General features: G+C 38.1%; 1 pseudogene; it reads right to left on the bottom strand.

Moving 5' to 3' along the window:
• LOC125935224 (cytochrome c oxidase subunit 1-like) overlaps positions 1-11869 on the bottom strand; it is a 52231-nt pseudogene extending 40362 nt beyond the window's left edge.
• Between the last annotated feature and the right edge of the window lie 14631 nt (positions 11870-26500).

Genomic DNA, 26500 nt, shown 5'->3' with positions numbered 1-26500 from the left:
GGGGGGGAGGGTGGATGATGGGTATTGAGGAGGGCACCTTTTGGGATGAGCACTGGGTGTTGTATGGAAACCAATTTGACAATAAATTTCATATATTCAAAACAAAAACAAAATACATGTCCGTGTATAGTATGTGTGCTGTGCAATTGTGCAATCTTAATCTACACCAAAAGGAAACTAGCAGTTTGGGACAAAGTACTACTTTTATTAATGATGGGATTAATGTTGGTCTTATAACCATAAGATGGTTATGTATCATAAAAATTTAATGCTACTTTGTATGAAACTTTCAGGAGCATACATGCAAAATAGCTGTTGACTCAAAACTTACTCTAAAAAGCTTACCCTTCCCACACTTGTCTGTATGGAGTATCCAATGAAGACGGTTAAGTTTTGTTTGGTGTCTTTAAAAATACTATAAGGTAGACTCCCCAGTCATGGCAATCCTCCCTACAACCATTCATTACCAATTACTTTTTGTTGGCAAGTTCAATCTGGGCCTGTCATGCCCCTGGTAGTTCCAGGGGTCCACCTTTAATCTCTTCATCTCCCACAAGAAAAAAAAAAAAACTTGTCTAAAGTTTTTATAAAGTATTAATTATAACTTAATAAAGTTTTTATTAATTTCCTGAGGACCATAACCCACCTCATAAATTAATTCACTCATTCTTCAGCATCAATGCCACGATACAATGGAATGCTACTGTTAAGAGTTTAACTGTATTTTCCCCAAAGATGTTGAGGTCCTAACCTAATTCTCTGCAGCTGTGAATATGATCTTAATGGGAAATACAGTCTTGGCACATAATCAAATGAAAATGAGGTCATCAGGATGAGTCCTCATGCCATATGATTGGTGTCCTTGTGAAAGGGGGAAATTTGGACACAGGGACAGGCATGTCTGCAGAGAAGACAATTTGAAGGGACCCAGGGAGAAGATGGCCATCTGCAAGCCATAGAGAGAGGTATGGGACAGATCCTTCCTAAAAAGGAACCAATCCTGCTGACCCCTTGATTTGAGACTTTCTGGCCTCCAGAACCATAAGACAATAAATTCCTGTTGGTAAAGCCACCCAGTGTGTGGTACTTCACTGTGGTAGCCCTAGCAAGCTAATACAGACACAATCAGAGGAGGTAAGGCCCAAGTAATTTTTTTTTACTCATATCAAACTTAAGAGAATTAGCTATACTTTTATTCTTATAAAAGTTGACCAGATTCTAGGTTATTCTAATAATAATGTCACTCACAGTATTTGCATTCTGAGATGCTTTTATAGAATGAAGGTAAAGAGTACAGGTCCAGCTGGCATCAGACACAAACCTGACTCTATCAGTAAGAGGGACACAGAAACATCCTTCATCAAAGGTCTTATAGATCCTTCATCAAAGGTCTTAAAGAAACAGGGGTTGAGAATTCCAAAATATTGATACAAAACTATTATTAATTTGCTAATGCATTTACCAACCCTTACTAAAGGGGACCTAAGTATGTACATAAAGAGACCTCACCTTAACCCCTTCCTCTAATGGAGAAATTTCTGAGACTGAAAGCAGGTCGGTGTTCTGAGGAAGAAAGTCCTCCCAGGAACCCTTCAAATGGACTCCACAGTCAGCCATCAACTCCATCTACATTAATAGTGGGCTCTGAAAATGAGTTTCTACGCCCAAAGGCACAAAAACAGAAACATAATGGCTGAAACTATGGTCACAACTCCCATTTATTGAATCATAACATTTTAGAGCCTGGAGAGACCTAGGAGGCTCATATTTTATAAGAAAGAAGTGAAACCGAGAGGTACTTCGCCAAGGTTGCCATCTGTGGAGAAATTCAACCTTGCTTCTGGGTTTCTTACATTCTCACTTCAATCGGCAGTAATGGAGTTTATGAACCTGATCACGACTACTAGTCACCTGAACAACTTTTATAAAAGTGCAAATTTCCAGGGCCCAATCTTAAAAGTTCTGATTCAAATCTCAAGTTTGGCTCAGAGATCTGTAGAAAACCTCTTGGGAGGTTTGGCCATGTGGCTAGGTTTGAGAACCACTGTGGAAACGATTCTGTCCACAGACCTATTATCTTTGGTCTGCTTCTAATTCCACTTGGATTCAGCACCACGTGATGGTTATCTTCTCTCACCCTGAGAAAGATGCTTAGAGCCACGTGGACCTGCTTATCCTGCCCAACACTCTCACAATGAGCCTCACACTATAGAAGCCACTCCCTTCCACCCCTGGGCACGTTCTAAGTCCACAGAGTATTTTAGAGCTGAAGGGGAAAAGCAAAGCCAAAATTTCTTAAAACAACCTTTCTGAATATTCTCATATCATACTCTTTGGTTTCTGTTCTTTCATGTGCCTGGATGCAGTCATTTTGCAGCCTCACAAGAAGCCATCTGCCCATTCACCAAGGGCGAGATGATTTATGTTGTGAAAGCTATAATAAATACAGGTTTCATTTATCTTCTATCGTTGCTGGGTCTCTTAGGGACAGGAGACTTGATTTTAAAACAAAACGAAAACAAACCAAAACAAAAAATTAATAAAGCTATGGCCTAGTGAATCACAATTACTTCTAAAATGGGATAGTTCACACTGGGACACAGGGTTTCCTGGGGATGTGGAGACAGGGGAGGACACTGGAGAAAGCAGAACTAAGGACTCTGGAGCTGGAAGTATCTGGTGCTAGTGGTTTTGAGTGTGGGGGATATAAACTACAAGTTGTGTGACGAGCAGAAGCTTGGGTCTAACTTCCAGACATCTATGCCTGAGCTTTCTCACTCTCACACTTCATCCCATGCAACACTGAAAAGTTTAACATACTGAAACTCTTCAACTTAAGAGGCATGGTCATACTGGGGGTTTCACCCTTGGAACACTTCTTCCTCATCCCCACTCTACCTCCTTAGGTGAGACTCTTATCAACTATCAACCACTTCAGGAGCCCCTAACCTCTTTCTTGCCTCTTGATTCATCCAGACTCATGCCCTTGCAGCAATACCCTTACCATTTAAGATCTTTTCTCCCAGTGTCTGCAGCTCCCACACTCCACAGTGATCACAAGGCTTCGGGGAAACTGGAACCACCTCCTTTGGGCACTCGTTTGTAGATTCCTCCTCTAGAATACAGGTTCCTGTCAACTGTACAGCCTTTAATAATGCCAGGGTTTTTTCTGCCAAATTGGAGAACCAGAGGAAGATGTGGAACAGTCATGTTTGGAACTCTTCCTAGTTTGTCTGTCTCTCTTGGGAAGCCCTACTTATATGCAAGCAGGGAGTGGCGCTTTTTTTTTTTTTTTTTTTGAAATTTGTGCTTCAGAGTTTAGAGTTGGCCTTTTCCCTTTGTTTTCATCCCTGAAACATGAGACTAGCTGGGTTCAGGGCCAGACAGTGTGATTAGTACTAAATTCAACTTCACAGTCCTTCAGGTCTCTTCAGGAACTGCATTCTGAACCAAAATTGTCCCATCTTTTCAGTAATGAAATAGATACACCCAATTTTTATATTGACATTCTGTCTGACTTCAGGTTTCATGAGTTCATGACAAAATACATTGATAACAAGCAAAGCGTCTTCTGACTCAGAGACATGCTGCACAAAGCACCTCATGAATATGAATCTGTGGAATTTCTGGTCAAACACTTTCCCAGTCCTTCAGTATCACAGTAGAAGAGGGATAAACCTTCCAGCACTCTGGTATTGGCTCCCCAAGAAGTGATTCAGGGATTCAAAAGCTTAACTACAAGATGCCAGAGAAATCCAAGTCACTGATCTTTCTCTTAAGGACGTCTATCAACAGAGCCTAAGAGGCACAGACACACCTATCACTTGTCTTAGAACATCACAGAAAGCTCTCAAATACCTGCAATGTGGGGACACTCTTCCTCCTGCCTGTGGCTTAGGAAGCCAGCAGTGATCAAGCAAAAGCCAATTTTCCAGCTGCCTCAGGGCCCCAGGGCCATGTTAGGAGTACAAAGTCCTCAATTTCTTGGCTTTCAAGGACTACCACAAAGGAAGAAGAATTACAGAATTCTCCCCTCAATGACTTTTCCTATTTTCTACCCCCAGTTACTTCTACATGGACAAATATACACAACACAGCACTATCCCTAAATCAGACCTTATGAATCATAGAGCATAAGTCAACATGAAGGCTAGAGTAATCTCAATCCATTTGGTAACTACTCATCTTTGGAGTATAAACCATTGAAATAGTTAGATAGATATGTAGATGGTGGTATGTAGATAGATGATAGATAGATAGATAGATAGATAGATAGACAGATAAAGTATATAATATTGCTAAGGAATCCAGCATTTTTCTACTTCAACCATTTCTCTAACTCTGCAGATTTGTCTCCAACTTTAAGAGTCACCTTTCTGGGACTGATCTCTTCTCTGTGGTCATTAAGCCACTGATTACATAGTTATGTTGGAATCTTCCAAGGCTGTCTCAGAAATTTGTTCTTTTAACCCTACCAATTTTCTATCTAGGTCTTTGCTAGTATGCTTCTATGATTCTACTCATTGGCAGCATGAGGCCAGTCTTCTGTTCAAAGGAGATGGTGCATAGAAAAGTTTCCTCCTCTTGAAGCCACCAGGGAGGTCTCCTCATTCAGGCCCAATTCCCTGAGACGCTCTGAGGAAATATCTCAGCTTTATTCTCTACCATCAAACATCTTCTACAATCCTAATGTAGATATGAACGTTGCTTTCATTCTGAAACCTAACTTAGGCCAGCTCTTGGGTTCTATTATTATTCTCCTGCTCTGTTTTTCTCCCTTAGATAATGACTCCCTCATCCAAATTAACTTTCACAAATACCTTAATTTACAAAAGCTATAAATAAAATTCCATCAATGGGAGTGGAGATGATATCTGAACAAGGCACACTGGTAAGAATTGGTGTCCTGACCTTCACTAGGCTTCTTCCAATTCCCCAAAAGTAGCTAATTGCCTCTGACAGATTAGCCAAGGGCTTGCTTCTGGACAGCAAGAAATCAAGGCCCTCTGAATTATTCCAACTAAAAATCAAGAAGCATACAACAACGAATGAAGTTAAATTCATGCATTCTTAAGAAGAAGGGAAACTTCAATCATTCTGTGCTTTGGAAAATTCATGAATAAATAAATATGTTAATGCAAATAGCTCCTACCTCAGAAATGGATTTGTAAGAGGGTGCCCTGTCCTTAAACTAAACTGCATTCTAAAGCAACTCTCCCACCTGACAGTCTATCTGGTAGAATCAGTGACTAGGAATGACCTTTACTCAGTCTGTAATCTGGACATGTAATTGATGACACCTCCAAAAGGATACTAACATCTGACTAGGTACTATTACATTTTTAAGGTAATTTGTGTTGTAATGGTTGATTTAAAAACATGTACAAGCAAGCTTATGCAGTATTGAATATAATCACTTGTTCGCATTCTCAAATCTAAAAGAAGCAGAAGAGGTTTTTAAAACTCAATACACAATCCTAAACCTAACGGACCACTCATTGGAACCTACAATCCCAACATGGTTCTCAGCAGAGCTGGGTTAAAATGGAAGGATCTAGGCTACCCCCACCGAACTCTGAGAAAATGTTATGTGTCAGAGGAAAGGAAGGCTACAAAGCTGTCCCAGTGACCAAGAAACTAGAGTCCAAGACAGTTTTACAATGAACCAAGTTCTATGTTAGAGGAGAAGGAGATTCAGGTGTAAACACCAGTCCTATTTTATTTTTCTCCTCTCTTTAAGTGTGTTGTTCACAGCAGCCTGGAACTGAGGAGCATTCTGTGAGCCTGGTGACTCAGAGGAGCAGCAGTAGGAGATGTGACAGGCTGAGAGGACAGCACAAAGCACAAGGTGAGGGATCTTTCTGAATGGCATGTGTCCTGGCTTGTAAGGCAAGAAAAACAGGGGGTTAGTTTTATTCAACAAATAATTCTAGGGACAGTTACTTTATAGACCCCTGTGCCTTGGTACATTCTTGGGTAAAATGAGTGTGGAGAGGAGGGTTTTAGGGCAAAAGGGATGACTTTTCTTCCAACTACATGATACACTGATGAAACAGGGGCAGTTTTGGGGATCAGAGGCACTCACCTGGCCTGGACTGGGCCAAATGACTAGGGTGACAGGAGGATACCTTAAGCTTCTGGCCATCCCAGGGCCTACAAAACTAGCATTGCCTGGGTCCTGGAACGACTAACTCTGTCTTTAACCACACAACAGAGGTAGGACTCAAGGGCTCAAGGGGTGCCACAGCAATTTCAAAAGTACAAAAGTCAAATTCAATTTACTTTTAAACATTCATAGAGGCCATTTATCAATTTGGGAGCTGGTGGGAATTTGTGAAAGCGAATGGAGGCACAGGGGACAGAGAGAAGGCTATATTCATGGGACAGTCCAAAAATGAGTACTTTCATATTAAATAGGCTAACTCAAATGCCAACCCTCCACAGCCATTGAATCAGATGCAATGTTATATTTATGATATCCTTGTTAATTTCACCCATAGAGACTGATTTTTATCAACCTACATTCCAGATTACATTTTCTAAATTTTATAATCTGGATTCTGTCATTGTAAATCAGAAGCCCACACATTCAAACATCACTTAATCATTAATGACTCACGCGGGTATAATTTAAAGCACATATACATGATTTAACTTTGCTTTCAGTACACAATGGAGATGAGTAAACTTCGCAAAGCTCTCATTTTTACAGAAGTAGCAATCCATGCTACTTTAACAACAGCTGTCTAATAAATGAAAATGAAGCAATAAATATAGTTGTAACATCTATCAGGTAAGAAAAATGTAGAATCATGTGCAGATATGGTTTATTGTCATGACTCGTCATTTTCCCAACCCTCTTCATAAAAAGACCTAAATGAAATGTTAATTCAGAGTTCAGACCAAAATCTTCCTAAGCAAAAATTCTAACTCTTGTTTTTTGGTTCATAGGAAAAGCCAGACACCAACATCACTGATAACTAGGGTGTGATGGTAAGAGATGAGCCTTTTCCTCACTGCCAGGAATGTGAGATCCAGGTGTCAGCTGTTGCATACTTGAGTCTCCAGCTGGAATTTCTAGAAGATAATGGGTATAAATGTACTTAGCACATAACTCAGCAGGCATTCCATAGCTATTAGTTTCTTGTCCCATCCTCCTTCCAAAATTACTAACTCACCTGATCATAATTAAGTCATGTTTCCTTAAGGCATTGGAGCTTGAAATGAAATATGAACAAACCCAATGTTGAAAAAAATAGGCATAAACAAGAAGAGCCAACTATTCCCCAACTCTTCTAAGTGTCCTGTGCCTATTAAAACCATTTTCCTTGGCTCTAATACCTGTCTGCCAGCAGGTCACCATCACGGTCCTCTGCATCCTCTCTACACAACATTATGCCTCTATCATCAGCCTCTCCCACGTTAGCCTTGCAGGGATCCACAGGGGACTGCTATGGATCCAAGTATCATCATTTAGAAGGGAAACATTCACTCCCAAGTGCTATCAAGTACCATGACAGAAAGAATAGTACAGAATGGCACTACCTTTAGGATAAGTATATAGGTCATTATTTTTAACGTCACTTAGCTATAATAACGAAAGGAGGGAAAATATATACTCTATAGCTCTACCAGGTGGCCTTATCTTATTTACTGTGCTTCCCAGTATCATCTATCTTTTATCATAGATGACTGATTAAAAACCTATGTATACTCTGCTTTACAAGCATTGATTTCTTTATTACTAATGAATGCTCTAATGCACAAAGTTCCAGTTTTCTTTAAAAGAAATATTGCAAAACATTAATACTTCACTGTTGTGGGAAACTTCATAAAATAAACGTCCCCACTGCGTTCTATAGTGGCCTCTATTATGTTTCATACCTCTCATATAAACTTTCTCATGCATTCATTCAACAAAAATTTACTATCTACCCTGTACCATGTACTGTACCCACCAGATACTGAAGTCACGAGAGTGCATAAGACAGATATGGTCCCACAGAAATTACATTCTAATAAGAAGGACTAAAACTAAGCAAGCTAAAACTCTTCTTAAAGTCTCTGAAAAGATGAGCAGGGTGTTATGTTGCTTATTAATAATGAAACTGGAAGAAGAGGACCTAAGAGAGACAGAGCAGCGAGAAAGGTCACTTTGAGCAGGTGACCTATGATCTAACACTTGAAGGACAAGAACAAGGAGCTATAGAATGAGCTGGAAAAGAATATCTCAGAGAGTGGGAATGACTAGTGAACTCTGCCTCAGAAAACACCATGAACCTTAACTACTGCACTGAGGAAGGAAGGCTATCTGGTTCAGACATGACTACAATTCTGTTTTCCTGAGGTCCTCTTCTGGCAGCCCCGGTGTACCATTCAGGAACACACAACTGCACCATGACTCAGGTACGTTCTCACACCACCTTTGAAGACCCTCCGTGTGGTGTCCATCAAGTCCCCACCCACAGTTTAATCTCTCATGTGTAAAGAACTCACTAAAAGGTGACAGCAAAAATTAGTCATACTGACCTTGCTTTCGGAAACAAAATCAGAATGCATGGCTAACACAGTAGTTTTCAAGCTGTGCTCTGCAAAGACAGAGGTTCACTCAGACCATTTTCATATGAGGTCAATAAAGTGGGGTGCCACCTAACTATTATCATTTTCACCTATCTAAGACATACAGTCAGTTCAAGATTTCATATAATATAAGAGTTTGGTAAGTAAAAGGGATATGAAAATCATGGTATCCAGCCTGTTCTAAGACTGAATCCAAGTCTTTTAAATGAATCCAAGTCTCCCAAGTATGGGAAGGACCAATAGATCCTCCAGACCACCTCCTACTTTTCTATTCACTAAACCTAAATCTCTTCTTTCCTGTGATCCCAACTCATACCGCATTTTGGCATCAGATCTTGCACCCAGTTCTCTGCCTAGTCTATAAGCTATTTGATGAGCCAACTTCTTCCTCCTTACTGTGGGACCCCCCCCCCAAAAAAAAAGGAAAAGAAAAAGAAAAAAAACCTTAAAACTAAAGTACAGAGATCATTAATCCAATCCAGAAACAAACATTTCTGACATCGATTCTAAGTATGTTACTGATTTTCTATAAGGAAAAAAAAAATGGTAAAAATAAGAAAAGTTCAAAAAATATTAATAATTCAGCTTGTCAGCTTTTCAACACAAATATGTGAAAATAGGCAATGCAATCCAAACACAAAATACATCAAAATATATACTATAATCTCTTATTGTGACCCTCTCTTTTATTGGAATATATCTCCCTTCTACTATCTCTTTACCCTGAAAGGAAAAAAAAAAGGACAAAATTAAGGATTGAAGAAGGAAAAATACAAAGACTGAAAAGAGTAGAAAAAGAGAGTGGGACTGTTTACAGATAGTTTTAAAAAAACAAAAGGTTATCTTTCAAACTTCAAAAAAACCGCTACTTCTAAAAATTGTCAGTTGATTTTCCCACATATATTGTTGTATAGTGAGTTAATATCAAATGTCTACAGAATAAGCATCCTGTAGACAGCATCCAACCCTAATTTTTATGAAAATTTTACTGACTGCATTCCAAGCTCAGATGAACTGGTCCCTGCTGATTTGCAGGCAGCACTACACAGCTTATTGGACTTTCCTTCCAGGGTTAGTTAAAATTAGATGCTAAGAGACCAAGGAACAAGAGGACTCATTTTAACTGTCACAGATATCTGTGCAACCCAGAAAAGACATCTGTATTGTATTAGGTATGTTGGAGGTGCTCATTTAATGTCTTGGTCAAATTTATTTGATTTTGACGAAGTCATCTCCACAATGCGGTTCCCAATCAGAAGTGTCAAATCAAAATCAGCCACCTACATTCTAGCTTACAGTATGGTGCAATGAACAAATAGAATTAAAGTCAGCTAAGTCACCATTGATTAGAGAATTAGTGAAAGCCTCAGGTTCACAAATCAACAGGATTTATATATGCTGTGCAATCTAAAGAAATCATCTGCCATCTAAGTCTAAAATAAACATACTGAACGCTAATACTCAAACTATTCTTTATTTTAATTCTATAGAGCTTAGGAAGCTGATATGTATTCTCAAAAACAAGAGCAGGTATAACTTACTGGCCTATTTGCATATTAGCAGCCCATGGAAGGCTTTTGGTAACCACCATCCATCTGTTCCTTCAACCTGTCAAAACCCAATTAATTAACTGGATTTCCATGGCCTCCTGATACAGAAGACAAATTTATAAATGCATATACAAGAAGATGTTCCCTTGGAATTCTTTGGGAACAAAACATATTAAACCTAAACCACAAACACAAGAAGAGAAATATTCGTTTTTGGTTATCCCTCGGAGCAGATACAATGTTCATTTAACATTTCAGAACTTAATAATAAAGAAAATTAATTTCGTGATCTCCACCTACTTCTTTAAATTCACCTCTGGAGCAACATTGGGGCTCTAGATACGTAGGCAGTGACCTCTTCCAGGAACAGTTTGGAGTGCTTTCCAGTAGAATAAGAAAAAAGTCACCACTCTGAAGAAATTTGGAGGGACACCATCTTTGCAGGCCAAAAAACAAATAACAATTTTACGAGGCAAATAAACTCTTCTAGTTCTACCCCAGGTATGCCTTCCATTCTGATGCTGCCAAATGGCCCTACATTGACTTAGGATAAGGAAGGATTTAGAGGTATTCACATGTCTTTGCCCAGTACGTCCTCCTCGAAAAATGAGATCATGGTGTCCTCCGGTGCAACATTTATTGCTTCACCATGAAAGCAAACCTACATCAAGTTGCTTTATAAACATGGCTCTAATTAGAATTCTATCTGTGTTCATCCTCCTGTAAAATTACATAGAAGTGAGCATGTTTGTTTTTTGTTATAATCACAGTCTTACAGAAGCACAAGATATTTAAAAATATTTAGAAGAATAATGAAATAAGCCCTCATTCTTAATAGCTATTAAAAGACAAATAGATCATAGTGCATAAGTAAATGAGGACTCTTACACAAATATATGTATATCAAATTCATATCAATTCATAAATATTTTATTTGAGAAGTCATATAATCTTGAAATATTAGAATTTTGTATTTCTTTTTATAAATTCTATAATTAGAAGCTAAACTCATCAACCATCCCCATTAAACACAGTGTATCTAGTAAAGTTTATGACAGTAACATATCACAATGATCAATATACGTATGTCTAGTGCTTTGTCTTTCCAGCCACCATAATTACTTTAAAGGCAATATTATAAAACAAGTATTTTCCTTGGGGCACCTGGGTGGCTCGGTCGGTTAAGCGTCTGACTTCGGCTCAGGTCATGATCTCACGGTCCGTGAGTTCGAGCCCCGCGTCGGGCTCTGTGCTGACAGCTCAGAGCCTGGAGCCTGTTTCAGATTCTGTGTCTCCCTCTCTCTCTGCTCCTCCCCTGTTCATGCTCTGTCTCTCTCTGTCTCAAAAATAAATAAACGTTAAAAAAAAAAAAAAAACAAGTATTTTCCTTATAGAAAATCAGTAACATACTTTATCTTGACTACAAATAGAAGGGTTTAGTGAGCCTCGTGGCCTTATCTTTGTGAATTTAATGTGTACACCATGACTATAAATCGTCCACCTGAACACATTACAATTCACTTATATTAATTTGTCTACCCAACAGACAAATGAAATAATTGGTAACTCATAAGTTTTTCTTCTGAGAAAAAAATAACTCATTATTTTATCCAGGAGATGACTGACTGAATCATACTGCATTCATTCCTCCCCTCCAGACGCAGCATATCCATGAATCTTGGAGCTGTCCACGGGACATCAGGAGTGTCATGTTTCCCCATATCCACGCTGACCGCCATGCAAGCTACCACCCTACACTGCTAAGGGAAACTCAGCATGCCTTGTGCCTGAGACTACATGAATTAGACAGTAATTAACTATTATTACAGAAAATACAGACTAAGCTTGAGGGAACAAGTACTAGAAGGTGCGTTTGAATTGGCATTTGGGAGAAGGGATTTGCAGATAAAGGGCAAAGGTTTAGAATATGAGATGCACCCAAAAAAGGACAAATAATGGCTGGACTTCAGGTCAATGTCTTCACTGCCTCATGAAAACTTTATAGTTTCTTACGCAGAAAAAGGATTCCCAATTATAATTAAGTTTGCAGTCAGTACAATTTGCCATTTTCCCTACAGTTGGCCCTTATTGGTGGTCTTTTGACCAAAGAACTTTCTGGGTGAATTGATAATTTATAATATCCTACCAAGTGTCTCTTAGTTTGAATGCTTATTGCTAAGTTATGTCTCCTAGGAAAATAGGGAACAGAAATTATAGGGATCATGCAGACAAAATTCAGCTTGAATGTTGAATGAGAAGCTTTTTCATAGAAGCATAAGCTCAATTGCCCAAGATGTTCTCTTTAGAGTCAGGCTATGCCACAAGCAGAAATAAATCTCTGAATGTGACTGAAGCCCCTAGAGAAGTTACTGTGATAAGTTGCTATCGACTAATGTTAAAATTTTACATACAAATATTCCCAGTTAATACAACTGGTGCTTTTCTAGGCTGGCTGGCTACTCGTTGCCTCTTTTTATTGACATTCATTTAGTCCATTACTAAATTGACGTTATTATTAGAAAGTATTTTAAACTTCAATTTGATTCCTATTTAAGTCCTCTCAACCACTTCAAACACCATGTTAGAATATTTGGTCAATACATTTCCAAGGCAGACCCAAGACATACTTAATAACCCAATGAGTTGAGTATGCATCCAACCATAAAAAGCTTTTTTTTTTTTTTAAGATGGAGAAACACCATGGACAGATATAACAAGTATATTTCTACAGTCATTGTCATTGGTGATCCAATCAAACTGGTCATAAAAAGAGTGAATCTGCAAGAAATGGCAACTAATCAAGAGGAACAGTATGAAAGGCATGAGAAAATAATCTTTAAAAATTAAAAGAGATATGTGTTCTTGTCATATAGTATTAAAAAAGCTATTGAAAGATGTGACCCACCCATTTCAGTAGGGACACTATCAGTAATGGAACCAGTAACTATACTAGATCACACATACTTTGGGAAAGGGATCCAGGATTTGAACTCAAATATGTCTGAGTCCAGATACAGTTCTTTTCCACTGTACGATCCTACCTATTTTGAAAATAGGATGGAAAGTTTTCATTATTCAAAATCTCTGGGAAATTTGCTCAGAGTCCAATTAATATTATCCTATTATATTATACACATTCATTCAATGAACAGTTTTTGAACAACCTGTTGTATGCAGAAGATTCACAAGTCAACTAGCGAAGATATTCAAGAAATTTTGTTGAAAAGATAAATGTTTTCTTGGCTTCCTCTTAGTCGTCTTTATTAGGGCCATTAGGTACCTTCCATACCTTTCATCCATCCTGCCTTAGGCCTTACAACTTTTTTTTTATATTAAACCAGTAGTCCTTTAAGATTCTTGAACTCTACTTACCAACACTTCTGATTGGCTCTCTAGCAAACCTTTTAATGTATACACATCTTTTAATATGCTTCATTTCCTACTTTTTTATGCTCTCATTTCAATTTCTGATTTCCTATCTGCACTGCTGCCTAAGGGAAACTGGAAAAAAAAAAAGCTTTAATTTCCAAAAGCTAACCCTCAACTAATTGTTCCATCTGTACCAGTATCTCCTCAGAAAATTCCAGTGGTGCTGAATTTTTCTGCTAATGGCAGTTCTCCTCTCTCCTGGGGAGAGCCTCCATAAAATAACCTAGTTGACCAGGGGAACAATACTGTGCAAACTGTTTTGGTTACCTGTTTTTCTCCATCTGAATTCAAGTTTTAAAAGGTAATGAGGATCAGAGTGTGCAACTATTACATCCACAGTATTACATCCACAGTCAATAGAGTGATGACAGCTCTCATTCTAATTTAAATATACGTCTCACTTGAGAAGCCTCTGATTCAGTGACAGATAATTACAAATCATTAAATAATAGATGAGACATGCACTTCCTATTTCTTCACTAAATATTTGATTACCAATAAGCAGAAGGTTGAGTTTCACCTGTTCTTCCAAAGAGTACAATATAACATCTAATTAACCTAACAAATTATATGGCAATTCATAAAATCAACAATAACTACTTTTAGCTTGAACACAGTTTTCCCCAGGATGCTTTTCAAGAAGGAAATACCATGGTTTAACAAGTACACCTTATCTTGATATATCAACATTTTATTTTCTATAAACCATAAGGTTAAACCATACGAAATTACTCAAATGTGATTGTTTTAACCTACAAAAATGGCCATTCCACATAATCCAAATTTATGGCACCAGAATGTGCTGATATGTAACCATTTGAAACTTAGAAAATATCAACTTTATATGGTTCAACCTAATCAACAAAAGCCAACTGTCATTATCATTTGCAAAATGCCATTTCCTAGGCTAAGCAATTTTTGTGGATTGTTGCATGTAATTCTCACAACAATCCCAAAACACACAGAACACACGAAGGAACACCACGTAAAAGTGGAGAGGCAGACTGGAATTATGCAGCCACAGGCCAAGGAAACCCAGGACTGCTGGCAACTTCAGAAGCTAAGAGAGGTATGGATCAGATACTCCCTCGGAAGCCCCAGGTGGAACCAACTGGTGACACCTTCATTTCAGACTTATAGCCTCCAGAACAATGAAAGAATAATTTTGTATTGCCTTTAATCCATCCAGTTTATGATAACTTTCTGTGGCAGCTCTAGAAAACTAATGCAGAGAGACGACTGTACTATCAGCCATTGAGTAGGTGGTAAAGACAGGAATTCAATGCCAGCAGACACACCCCAGAGCTCATACTGTAACTTACAATGAGGTACAGTCTCCACAGTCACGTCATCTCATTTTATTTTTATCACATTCTATTAGATAGGCATTAAGGGTTGTATTTTATAAATTGGGAAGCTGAGACTCAGAAAATGAGGCAATTTGCTAGCCAGTAGCAAGATCAGGATTTGAACCCACGTGAAATAATTTCGGTGCACTTTCCACAAAAACCCGACCCACGTTTAGTGATAATCCCCACATAGCTATATTTAGAAAGAAGGCATTTCAGTTGAGTGTTGATTTCTCAAGTAGTTTCTGAAATATGTATTGCATTCCCTGGGGAAGATTTGAGAACTGAGTCAGAGGCTTAGCCATTATCCACCACCTGTGGAAATTTTACTCACTAGCCTAAATTTATGAGAATTTTTCCATTATTCATTTAGAGGATAAATCCAAAGACTGTATTCTGTACAACTACTACAACTGCAACTATTACTCCATTAAAAATTTACTGTTTGTCTTTCAGAACTCCTTAAACATCACCCATAGTAGCCAATGGTCTCAAAGAACACAAGAACTTTGTAATTTTCAGTTTGGCTAGAGACTGACTGTTCTCTTCAGTAGTTCCACAGAGTACAATGAAGTTAAAATTAGAAGAGGTTTGGCTAAGTGTTGATAATAAAAGTGTAGAAGACCACATAATTGTTCAGTAAATAGACTCATACATACACACCCACAAATTCTACAGAAAAATTACATATTCCCACCCATATTGAGGTAGGGCTTAGCTATGTGATTTTCATTGGCCCATGAAACTTTTAGTGGATTTGTCATAGGCAAAGCCTTAGAATCTGCGAGCTGGGCTTGCCCCCTGTGTCCCTGCTACCGCCAAGGAAAGAGCATGCCTAGAGTCACCCAATGATTCCAGAAGAATGAGCAACAAGTGAAGTTCAGGCATGCCTAGCTTAGATCATCTGAGCCTTAGGCAATCTGCAGATGCAAAAGGAAGAAATATAAGGTTATTACTGTATGCCAGAGATATTTTTGTGGTTGATAACTATACTGCATTATGGTAATAGCGACTTAACATAATACAAAAATTTTTAATATTATCATTCTTTAGGGAACTATGTTCTATTAAAAAAGAAATTCTCTAGTCTTCTGAAACTGTTCTTTTCTCCTGCCTCTGAATAACCTTGAGCAACTAAGCCTGTCTTCCAAACGCTTGCATGTTTTTATTTTATTTCTCAATTGTCTGAAAGGCAACATTACAAGACATAAATCCATTGAGAAGAAGGAGAAAAATCCATTTCAAAAGCACTTCAAAATACCAGAAGAGGAGCTCCTAAAAAGGTAAGGTCCAGGTTCAGGATATAATAATGAGGGTACTGATCATTTTGCATGGACTTTCCACAAATCACTAATCTTTCAACTGCTTATTATTTAAGACAAATATCATTATGCAAATTATATGCTTCAGGATTAGTTTCCATTTATTAGATAATAAGGTGCAATTACTTACCTCATGCAATCTAAATTATTCCTGCTGCTTTGCCTATAAGGGAAACTCTCAAATTCATGAATTCCACCTTTATGCTTAGAAGTTAATTAACCAGATTTTGCTTACTATTGCTAAACTGTCTTTATCCACATGTTTTACTTAAAAAAAGAAGTTAAAAATTGTAGACCACTCAGAAGTCTGTTTCTTGCATAAAAGTAATCTTTAAAAAAAAAAAGCGGGGGCGTGTCTGGGTGGCTCAGTCAGGTAAGCATTGGACTCTTGATTTTGATTCAGGTAACAGTTCATGAAATGGAGCCCCACGTCAAGTGCTCTGTGCTGACAGTGCAAAGTCTGCTGGGATTCTCTATCTCCCTCTCTGCCTCTCCCTTGCTTGTGCTTGCTTGCTCTCTTTCTCTCTCTCTCTCTCTGTCTCAAAAATTAAGAAACTTAAAAAAAAAAACTAAACTGTTATAAAATGGTAATTCTTAGGCAGAAATTCTAAGTTTCCATGTCTCTGTTTTTTTTCTTCAAATTTCCCAACAGCTAAACACTTATTAATGGCAGTCTTGGAGATAACTTCCAATTATTAAAACATAAATTCATACAATATTGGTACACAGGCAACAGATTAAGCACCAACAAAAAAGAGACTGTTATATGATGGGAGTGAGGATGCATTTATCATAGAGCACTCACTCTAAAAACACTTAACAAATTACTTAGGGGAGTTGGTTTCTCAGGACTCACACTTATTCAGAGGAGTGGGGAAAGTGCCGTATTTGAAGTATGATTAATATAACAAGAACAATTACAACAAAAGCCACTTTACCCATCCCCAGATCAGAATACCCTGGTAATATAAATTATACTCAAATATACTTGAAAAAATACAATGCTTTTCAAACTATTTCTACAAGATGCATGTTATGGGTGTGACCAAAAGACATTTCCTTTGTCCCAACAAGTTTGAAAGCAAAGGAGCAGAAATGTGTTCTCTGTAAAGAAGTGGAAGAAATTAATTGTGTTCTTTGATGAGTTACTGTTTCTTCTTTCCCTGGACATTTATGATCAGTAGACTACTTCTCCAATCAGTAAAACAACCTCATAAACAGGAAAAGAATGACGTTTAACTGGGAAGAGTGGGGAGAGCCCAGAGTCAGGCACCAAGATCATGGTTTGATGATGGCCCTTGCCCTGCTCTGATGTTTGTGCTGGGGCAGTCATTTAAGACCCAGGGAGGTGAAATGGGTCTGAGTGAAATGTTCTCCCTACAGAGCACTCGGTAGGTGGAAGTTGTCCCTTATAGTGGCCATGTATGTAGCTTAAATAATACCCCAGAAGGAAGGATCATGACTTAATATATATCTAATACTCCTGTGCTCTGTGGAACTTTGTTTCCCTCAAGCAATACAAGGAAGGATTGTCCATAATGAATATTCAAAACAGGGCGTTCCTGTAGTAGGGTTCCTGAGTAGCTCAGTCAGTTAAGTGTATGATTTTTGATGTCAGATCAGTTCATGGTCTCACGGTTCCTGGGATCAAGCCCTGTGTCCATGCTCAGCACAGAGCCTGATTAAGATTCTCATTCATTCATTCATTCTCTCTCTCTCTCTCTCTCTCTCTCTGTCTCTCTCTATCTCTCTCCCTCTGTTCTCTGCCCTTCCCCTGCTCGTGCTCGTGCTCTGTGTCTGTCTCAAAATAAATAAACATTTAAAAAACAAAAATGAAAAAAATAAAACTGATTTGTAGCACCCCACCCTCCCCCAGAAAAGCCTGAACCAGTTGTTCTCAAACTTTGGTGCATATCATTCTGGCTTTACTTATTAAAAATATATAACCCCAGGAGCTCCTGGGTGGCTCAGTCGGTTAACCACCCAACTTCAGCTCAGGTCATGATCTTGCAGTTTGAAGGTTCCTGGCGTCTGGCTCTGTGCTGACAGCCCTGAGCCTGGAGCCTGCTTTGGATTCTGTGTCTCCCTCTCTCTGCCCCTCCCCTACTCACATTGTCTCTGTCTCTCAAAAATGAATAAATGTTAAAAAAAAATGTAAATATATACCCCCAAAACTTATACTCTAAGAATCCTTATTCACTGTGGTCTAGGGAGGACCCAAGAAGCTGCATTTTTAAAAATTACTCCAAATAACTTGGAGATAGGTAGTGTGTGAATCACCTTCACAGCCATACCCCCATATAGTATCCTTCAGCCAAGAAAGGAAATAATAAAATTTGGGGCAACTGGGTGGCTCAGTCGTTTGGGCATCTGACTTTGGCTCAGATCCTGATCTCCCAGTTCATAGGTTCGAGCCCTGCACTGGGCTCTGTGCTGACAGCTCAGAGCCTGCTTCCAATTCTGTGTCTCCTTCTCCCTCTCTCCCTCCCCTGCTTGTGTTCTGTGTCTCTCTCAAAAATAAATAAACATTAAAAAAAAGTAAATAATAAAATTTTGAAAAAGTTTATCATTATCACAGATCATTTTTTTTACCTATATTTTCTATATCAGTGCATATTAGTCATGTAATGGAATCGTCAGTCACAAAGGATTTTGAAAGAAAAGAAATTGTCTTGAAATCATATGGAAGATCCCATCCTGTTTAGAAAGCACATTCATATGCAACACTGTGGCAATGAGTAGCTGAGGGTTTTCCCCAAGATTCAGGACAACCTAACTCAGTCCTAGTTAAAGAGATGAGAAAACAGTATTTAGCAATGAAAAAGCAGCAATGAAGTAAAACAAGAGAGGAAGACAGCAGAGGAGGATTAAGAAAAAGACAAAGTGCCATTACTATTGTCATTAAATGAATTTCAATTTTTCTCCACTTTCACTTTTCTTTTTAAAAATTCCCTTTTCCATTTTTCATCCCCTCCCTATTTCCCTTCTCTTTTATGTCCTTCTTAGATACCAGTAAGCAGTTTAAGAAACCTGAATCCAAAGAGAAAAATGATACCTTCTGATTCTATTTTGCTCCACCTCTTGACCCAACTCTCCCAGACCAGCTATTTCTTAACAGACCATTTGTCTCCTATGGAAAAAACTATACTGCTTTTACTTATCTACCAGAACCCCACCAAAAAAAAAAAAACTATATAGAATAGTTCTGTGCAGTGTTTTTTTTTTCCTCCTTCACTGCTAGCTACTATGTGGCAGAGCCCAGCAGGAGTAAATTGTGGCCAGCCATTATATGGAAAGGGGCCACTTAACATTCCAGGGAAGCAGTGTCATAACCTCCATTGTCACTGGGGGCTCATCTAAATCTGGAAGACTTCTTTTAACTTCCATCTTTGAAGAAGGAGGAGGAGGAGGAGAAGGAGAGGGGAAGGGAAGTGTGTGGGAGGAGAAGGAGGTAGAAGACGCAATTGAAAAAAAAATAAAGCAATACTGTGGATGAATTACATATATTTTATTAAATAACTAAATTTAAATATGCACATAGCAAAGAATAACAGGCAAGTCTAATGTCCTCTGTTGCCAATATCCCCTCATAAGAACATTGGTAAAAGCCTACATGTTTGGTGGCTTCTACATGTATCAGTCCATGCTGGATTGGTCTCTGCCATAGATCAGAACTAATACGTACACTGTAAAAATTTGTCTTACTCTGTCCACAATTATTCAAAGATCAGTCTACAAAGACAGAGCTTTTATTAATTTGAAAAACCACAGGTTCATACAAAATCTGTAAGTGCAACTTCTCATTTTTACAAAGAGGTCTGCTGTAACCACTTGTGAATAACCTGGGTTTCATGTCCACAAACGTTTTCTCCTCTACTCTTGAAGGACTTTTATAGACTGCCATGACTTTTCTTGGTAGAAAAGTAGAAAGGTAGAAGGAAAGCAAGAAAGCAAGAAAGCAAGAAAGCAAGAAAGCAAGAAAGCAAGAAAGCAAGAAAGAAAGAAAGAAAAAGGAAAGAGGAAGGAAGAAAGGAAAGAAAAAGGAAGGAAGGAAGGAAGGAAGGAAGGAAGGAGAAAAAAAAGAGAAAAGTATAACATAGGATGAATGCTACTTGAAAAATGATTTCTTAAAAAAATTTATAAGTAAAAAACTGACTTTCTTGTACTCTTAAGTCATTTAGCATGTTGTACTATAAAATTATCTGCATCCTTATTGCAGTGACTATAACTAGGAGAAAAAACTGCTTATTAATTCTTTTGAAATTTTGCTACTTGTATTAGTTTGGGTTCCAAAAGGTGGAAGAGCTTGAGCCTAGAGCTTGTGAGCAGAGAGTTTATTTTAGGAATAGGAGTTAGGACTGGGAATTAGGAAGGAGGCAAAGTCAATAGAAACCTGACTTTTTAAGCTAGTCACTACTATGGACAATTGGAAAGCCATCGCATTGGAGACCTTCTAAAGAGTTTTGTGAAATGAGCTTCATAACTTTGTCAAGAGACAAAGGAAGAGAGTATCTGCTAGTTTTTGTCCCTCATTAGTGAAGGGTTTCTTTTTTGAAGTGGAAAGATTCTGAGAACAGGAACTCAGTTGTCTTTAAGATAATGACAATGATAACGGTGATAAAGATCATGACTATGGTGTCCAACATCCCCTGCTCAACTGTTTTTCAAGCATTGTGCAAAGCAATTACCCACATTTTCTCATTTGGGTCCTCGTGATGATTATTTTTATGTGTCAACTTAACTGGGCCATGGGACACCCATACATTTGGCCAAACTTAATTCTATGAATATCTATGAGAGTGTTTTTGCATAAGATTAGCATTTGAATTGGTAGATGAGTAAGAGAGATTACCTTCCCTAATGTGGGTGAACCTTGTCCAATCAATTAAAGACCCAAATGGAAAAATGTTTGAGTAAGAGGAAACTTCTTACTGACTGCTTTGACCTGGAACAGTACTCTTTTCTAGCCTTGAGTCTCAAACTGAAACATCAGTTCTTCTTGAGTCTTAAGCCTGTCAATTTTTGGATTGGAACTACACATTGATTCTCTTGGGTCTCCTGCTTGCTGACTGCAGTTGGGAATTCTAAGCCTTCATAACTGCATGAGCCAATTCCTTAAAATAAATCAAGCAATTTCTAGCCCTCACTCTATATAGGTGTATGTATACAAACATACACAAACACACACACACACACACACACACACACACACACACACACCACATCCTATTGCTTCTGTTTCTCTTGAATAGTATTTATGTCAATGCTAGGAAATTAGCAATATAATCCCCATTTTGCATAAGAGAAAACTGAAGCACACAAATGTTAACCAATTCAAATAACAAAGCAAGTAGATGGTAGAGCTATTCTGTCTGACTCCAAAACTACCTCTAATAATAGAAAACAGAATAATAATTCTTTATTTGTTTCATGCACTGCTGTTGCATGTGGTATGGACAGAGGGTAGAGTAAAAAAAATAGGTATGAGTCAAATAGGTTTTATAAATGTAATATTAAACAAAATTAAACAGGTTTCTATATTGTAAGACTCCCTGAAGTCTTTAATATAATACTTTATATGGTGAATCTCCAACAGAGGGATACGTTGCATATTACTTTTCATACATGTTTATTGTCACAGAATTCTTTAGTGAAAATATCTATTAATATCTCCCAACACTAGAGGTCTTTGGATCAAAATGTAAAAAGTGTTTCACTTGATAATTATTGTTTTTCAATTGTATATTAAGTAATACTTATTAGAAGGCGAATTTATCCAACTGAAGAAGGGAGAAAAGCATTAGGCTTTATTAGTAAAACAGAATGGGTTAAGATGATTAATTCACTGGATACTCTTGGAGATAATGGCGGGAAAAACAAGGAGATAGAAGACAGTTTATATTCTTTCATCCACTAGAGTAGAAAGAACAGATTAGCAGTTCATCTAAATTGAGTAGAAGATCCCACTGAGATTATACCACAAACAGTGCTCTCAGTTGCCCCAGTTTAGGGGCCACCGACCTAATGCTATGCACATTATAATTAGAAAAGGCTAGAAAAAGAAATAACCAGAAAATAGAGGCAGGACAACACAATGCCTATATCTGCCTTGACAGATGTTATGGAAGGAAAGATATGTGATACACAAAGAAATCTGCCCACTAAAGATGGGAACTCTGGTTGTCTTCAGTTAAAAATAAAGGTGATTTTACTGAACCTGGGAGGTCAAGGATGGGGTAGAGCAGATTTAAGACCTTCCCTATGGCATAAACACAGTCAAAATAAATAAACAAGCATATTCATAAATCTTCAACTTATTTTACCACTGACTATTGCTGCATAGGAACAATTCCCAGGCCTGGGAGATGATAGAGCACATCTTCCTGATGTATTTGTAGATTGTCTTAGATTATAACATGTGGATGAACTCTCTGTGCTATTTTTCTTCCCAGCCCTTTGATGACACCTTGGTCAAGACTACCCAAGTTGTTAGGAGAAATAAGGTAAGTCAACAACGACAATAACATTATGCCCAGAATCAGAAAGAAAGTTCCTCTGGGTAAACCAAGAATTCTATCTTTTGAGGCAGATTATAGGAATTACAATTGCCTATTGTTCCAAAATGAAGCCTTTTAGTTTCTTAACTAAAATAATTTGACTGTCAGAACCACTAAAATAGTGATTTGACATTTTAGAAATTCTGGACCATGCTTAGCACGACTCTCAATATTCTGAGAAAAAAAGAAACAGTCATCACATCAATCCTCAGAGGGAAATAAATAATAGAAGTGATTTTTTTAATTACAAAGTTAAGGTAAATTATCAATGCTATATCTTCATTAACACATAATTTTTAAAAGGTACACAAACGTGGCATGCTTAAGGAGCTTAGAATTTCGAAAACAGGTTTTTCTACTCTAGCATTTACCATGGTTGACAGTAGAATCTTGCAGCGTATGATTGAATAGTGTTTGATAAAACTGGAACTCCCCAAATTATTTCTGTGGGACTCCCAAGCCGTGTATCTAAGACATCACTATGCTAGATTTATAGAATGGCTTAGTAAAAATATTCTCATCTCTACTCACGCATAATAGAAAGTAAGGAAAGGGAAGGGTACAGTCAGAGAGAAGCTTCCAGTCAAACCCATTTCCATCATGTGATACACTGAACTCCTGGAAATAGGAGATTCTCCATCAAAAATACCTTAAGTGCGATAAATCAAAGATGAAAAGAAGGTCTGATTTAAAATATGAGAACCAGAGAACTAATAAATGTTTACATTATGGGGATAAAAAGAAATGGCATCAAGATGGAGAGTATGCAACACAAAGAAGAAAGACAAAAATGGAGACAGAGACACAGAGAGACAGAGAGATTGATCTTGTGCTCCAGGCACAGAGAAGGTAGGGAGAGAAGGAGGAAACTAAACTGACCGTGTTTTTCTCCAGATTCCATTTGACAGCCTAAATTCCTAAGGCAGCGTACATTTCCTTCAGGTCTGTGACCTCATTTTGAGGCTTTCCAGAAGGCATCTTCTTAATATAAGCACTTCAAAATAGAATTTCCAAACCAGCCCAGTTCCCAGGTAAGCAGAAACATTTTCATTAGCAGAGGACTGAATGGAAGTAGATTGCAGCTCAGCCAGCTGATCTTATTGTCAGAGAGCTCTGCTCCTGACCCAACGTGCCCATAACAACAACAAAAAAGATTCTGATCTCATCCCCTTTTTAAATGTTGAGTGGCCTGATTTGAGTGCACTGAGGAGAAAAGAAATACATTTCACTTCTCAAAAGAATATCTGGACAAAAATGAATATAGAAAATGCAAAAACAAGAGACCTAAACTTAGTCAAATTTTATCTCAGTGTTTTCCAAATGGAGAAGTGTCCAAATTATCCCAAAATGATGGCTTAGCTTAGCAGAGCAGAAAGTAACCAAAAGTAATGGAAAATAACTTGAACTGTACCACCCGTATCCTTGTGCCAAATACCCAGCATACCCATGGTAGCACCGAAATGCCAATAACCGGGGTCATTCCTCAAGGTAAAGGCATTTTTTATCTATAGACTCCTATTAGAATAAACAGGACATGTGGGAAGGATAAAAAAATGTGCACCTTAGTTTGTATTCTGCTGTAATAGTGTTTCCATATTGAATTCATCACAAAAATTTATTTTTGAAAGACTTTACAATCTAATGAGCATTGTGAATTGTTATGATGATAGAATGGTATACAGGATTGTCCAAATTTATTTTTCCAAAAATTGGTTTTTTTAATCCTCCTAAGCTGTATCTACTAAAATCTGGAGGAACATTAGCAGTACAGTTTGGGAAAGGATAGGTTACCAGATAAACTCTTACCTAATTAGGTAAATTCTTACCTAATTATAGAAAACAGGGTCCTGGGAGTACAAGACAGAGAATATGTAAGTTTAAATGGGAGTTAGGCAAAAAGGACTGAACTGGAACATGGACACAGCCAGGAGCAGACCCAGCAGGGGCCCTGGCATGAAGTCTTGGGGAGACAGAGGAGGCGTGTAACCACCAAGGAAATGGCAAGTGTGAGTAAGTTCTGGGCACATTCCAGAGGCAGCCAGCAGGAGTAAGAAAAACCCAAGACTAATTTTATCTGTTGCACAGTTTAGCATGAGCTGGCACTATACTTCCAGGAGACGAAGCACAGCATAAACAAATAATATTTAGTGGACTTATTAGCTCAGTATTCTTAGCCAACCACACTGGTTTTATCAGGAACCCAAGCAATATAAAAAGTTACATATTTTTTATCTCTCAATTTGTTTGCAGGGTAGTAAGTCTGTCTTTGTTAGATAAGAAATGGAGCAGGAGGGGGGCACCTGAGTGGTTCAGTCGGTTGGGCGTCCAACTTCAGCTCAGGTCATGATGTCAGAGTCTGTGAGTTCGAGCCCCATGCTGGGCTCTGTGCTGACAGCTCAGAGCCTGGAGCCTACTTCCGATTCTGTGTCTGCCTCTCTCTCTGCCCCTCCCCTGCTCATGCTCTGTCTCTGTCTCAAAAATAAATTTAAAAAAATTTTAAAAAATTGAGCAGGAGTATTGTTGGACTGTCTTCAGAAAGATGAGGAATCAGACCCCTCACTGCAATCCTGGTTATCAGCTTCAGAATGCACCTACATCTTTAACAGTCCAGAGTCCTGGGTCCTGCTTTCCCCAATAATTCTAACCCAGTTAAAGCCTTTTCCTATAAATGTAACTGGTGAATTTATGTATATTTGTAAGTATATTTTTTAATATTTATTTTTTAGAGAGAGAGACAGTGCACGAGCAGGGGAGGGACAGACACACACACACACACACACACACACACACACACACACACAATCCAAAGTAGGCTCCAGGCTGTAAGCTGTCAACACAGAGCCTGACTCGGGGCTTGAACTCACGAGCTGTGAGATCACGACCTGAGCCGAAGTAGGATGCTTAACCGACTGATTCACCCAGGCACCCCTGAATTTATGTATATTTGGCTTAAAATCCTGCTAAGGCTTAAAATTTTACCTCTCCCTGGGGAGCTGCACTTTCATGATTTATACATGTGTCCAGAAACAGATATCCTTTCTTGACAACCCATCGTGACAAGGGGGTGAATTTCTTCCTGAAGAAGCCAAATAGGATTCTTTCTCAGTTTATATTATTGTCTTTAGAGAACAAAATCCCATTCTTCTGTTTCTATAATTGTTTAATCTTTCTTATTATTTACCAAAATTTTATTTTCCTTTATGGCATCACCCAGCTGACAGTAGTAGTTATATCTATTACTGAATTGGCTCTTTGGGGCTCTGGTAATCTGACACTGAATTAAATTAGTGCCTCTGAAAATAGAACTTTTCCATTATAGTAAAGAATCAACCTAAAAAAAAAAAAAAAAAAAAAAAAAAACAGCTTTCCACAAAGTGATTATTACAGTAACAAGCAGGCCAACCAACTGTGAAAGAGGAAATCATTCCTGGGAGAGAAACAAGAAAGAGATTACCAGAGTCATTTTAAACTCAGAGTTTTCTCCATGTGTTCACTTAAATAATTTGACAAATAACATATAGCATCAAATAATGCCCATCTTAGCCAAGAAAACTGAAAAGGAATAAAGAATGTAAGCTTTTCATCTAAGAACTATAATGCAGAACATCAGATGCCTCAGTTTCTTAGCCTGAAATGAGAATCCTTGTGATGTAAAAACTTAAAAAATACTCATCACCATCGTCTCCAATGTAATCATCATGACAGCAGGGATA

The sequence above is a fragment of the Panthera uncia genome (genome assembly GCF_023721935.1).
Source record: "Panthera uncia isolate 11264 chromosome A1 unlocalized genomic scaffold, Puncia_PCG_1.0 HiC_scaffold_17, whole genome shotgun sequence".
NCBI classification, from domain to species: domain Eukaryota; kingdom Metazoa; phylum Chordata; class Mammalia; order Carnivora; family Felidae; genus Panthera; species Panthera uncia.
This window is presented reverse-complemented; position numbering and strand designations above follow the sequence as displayed.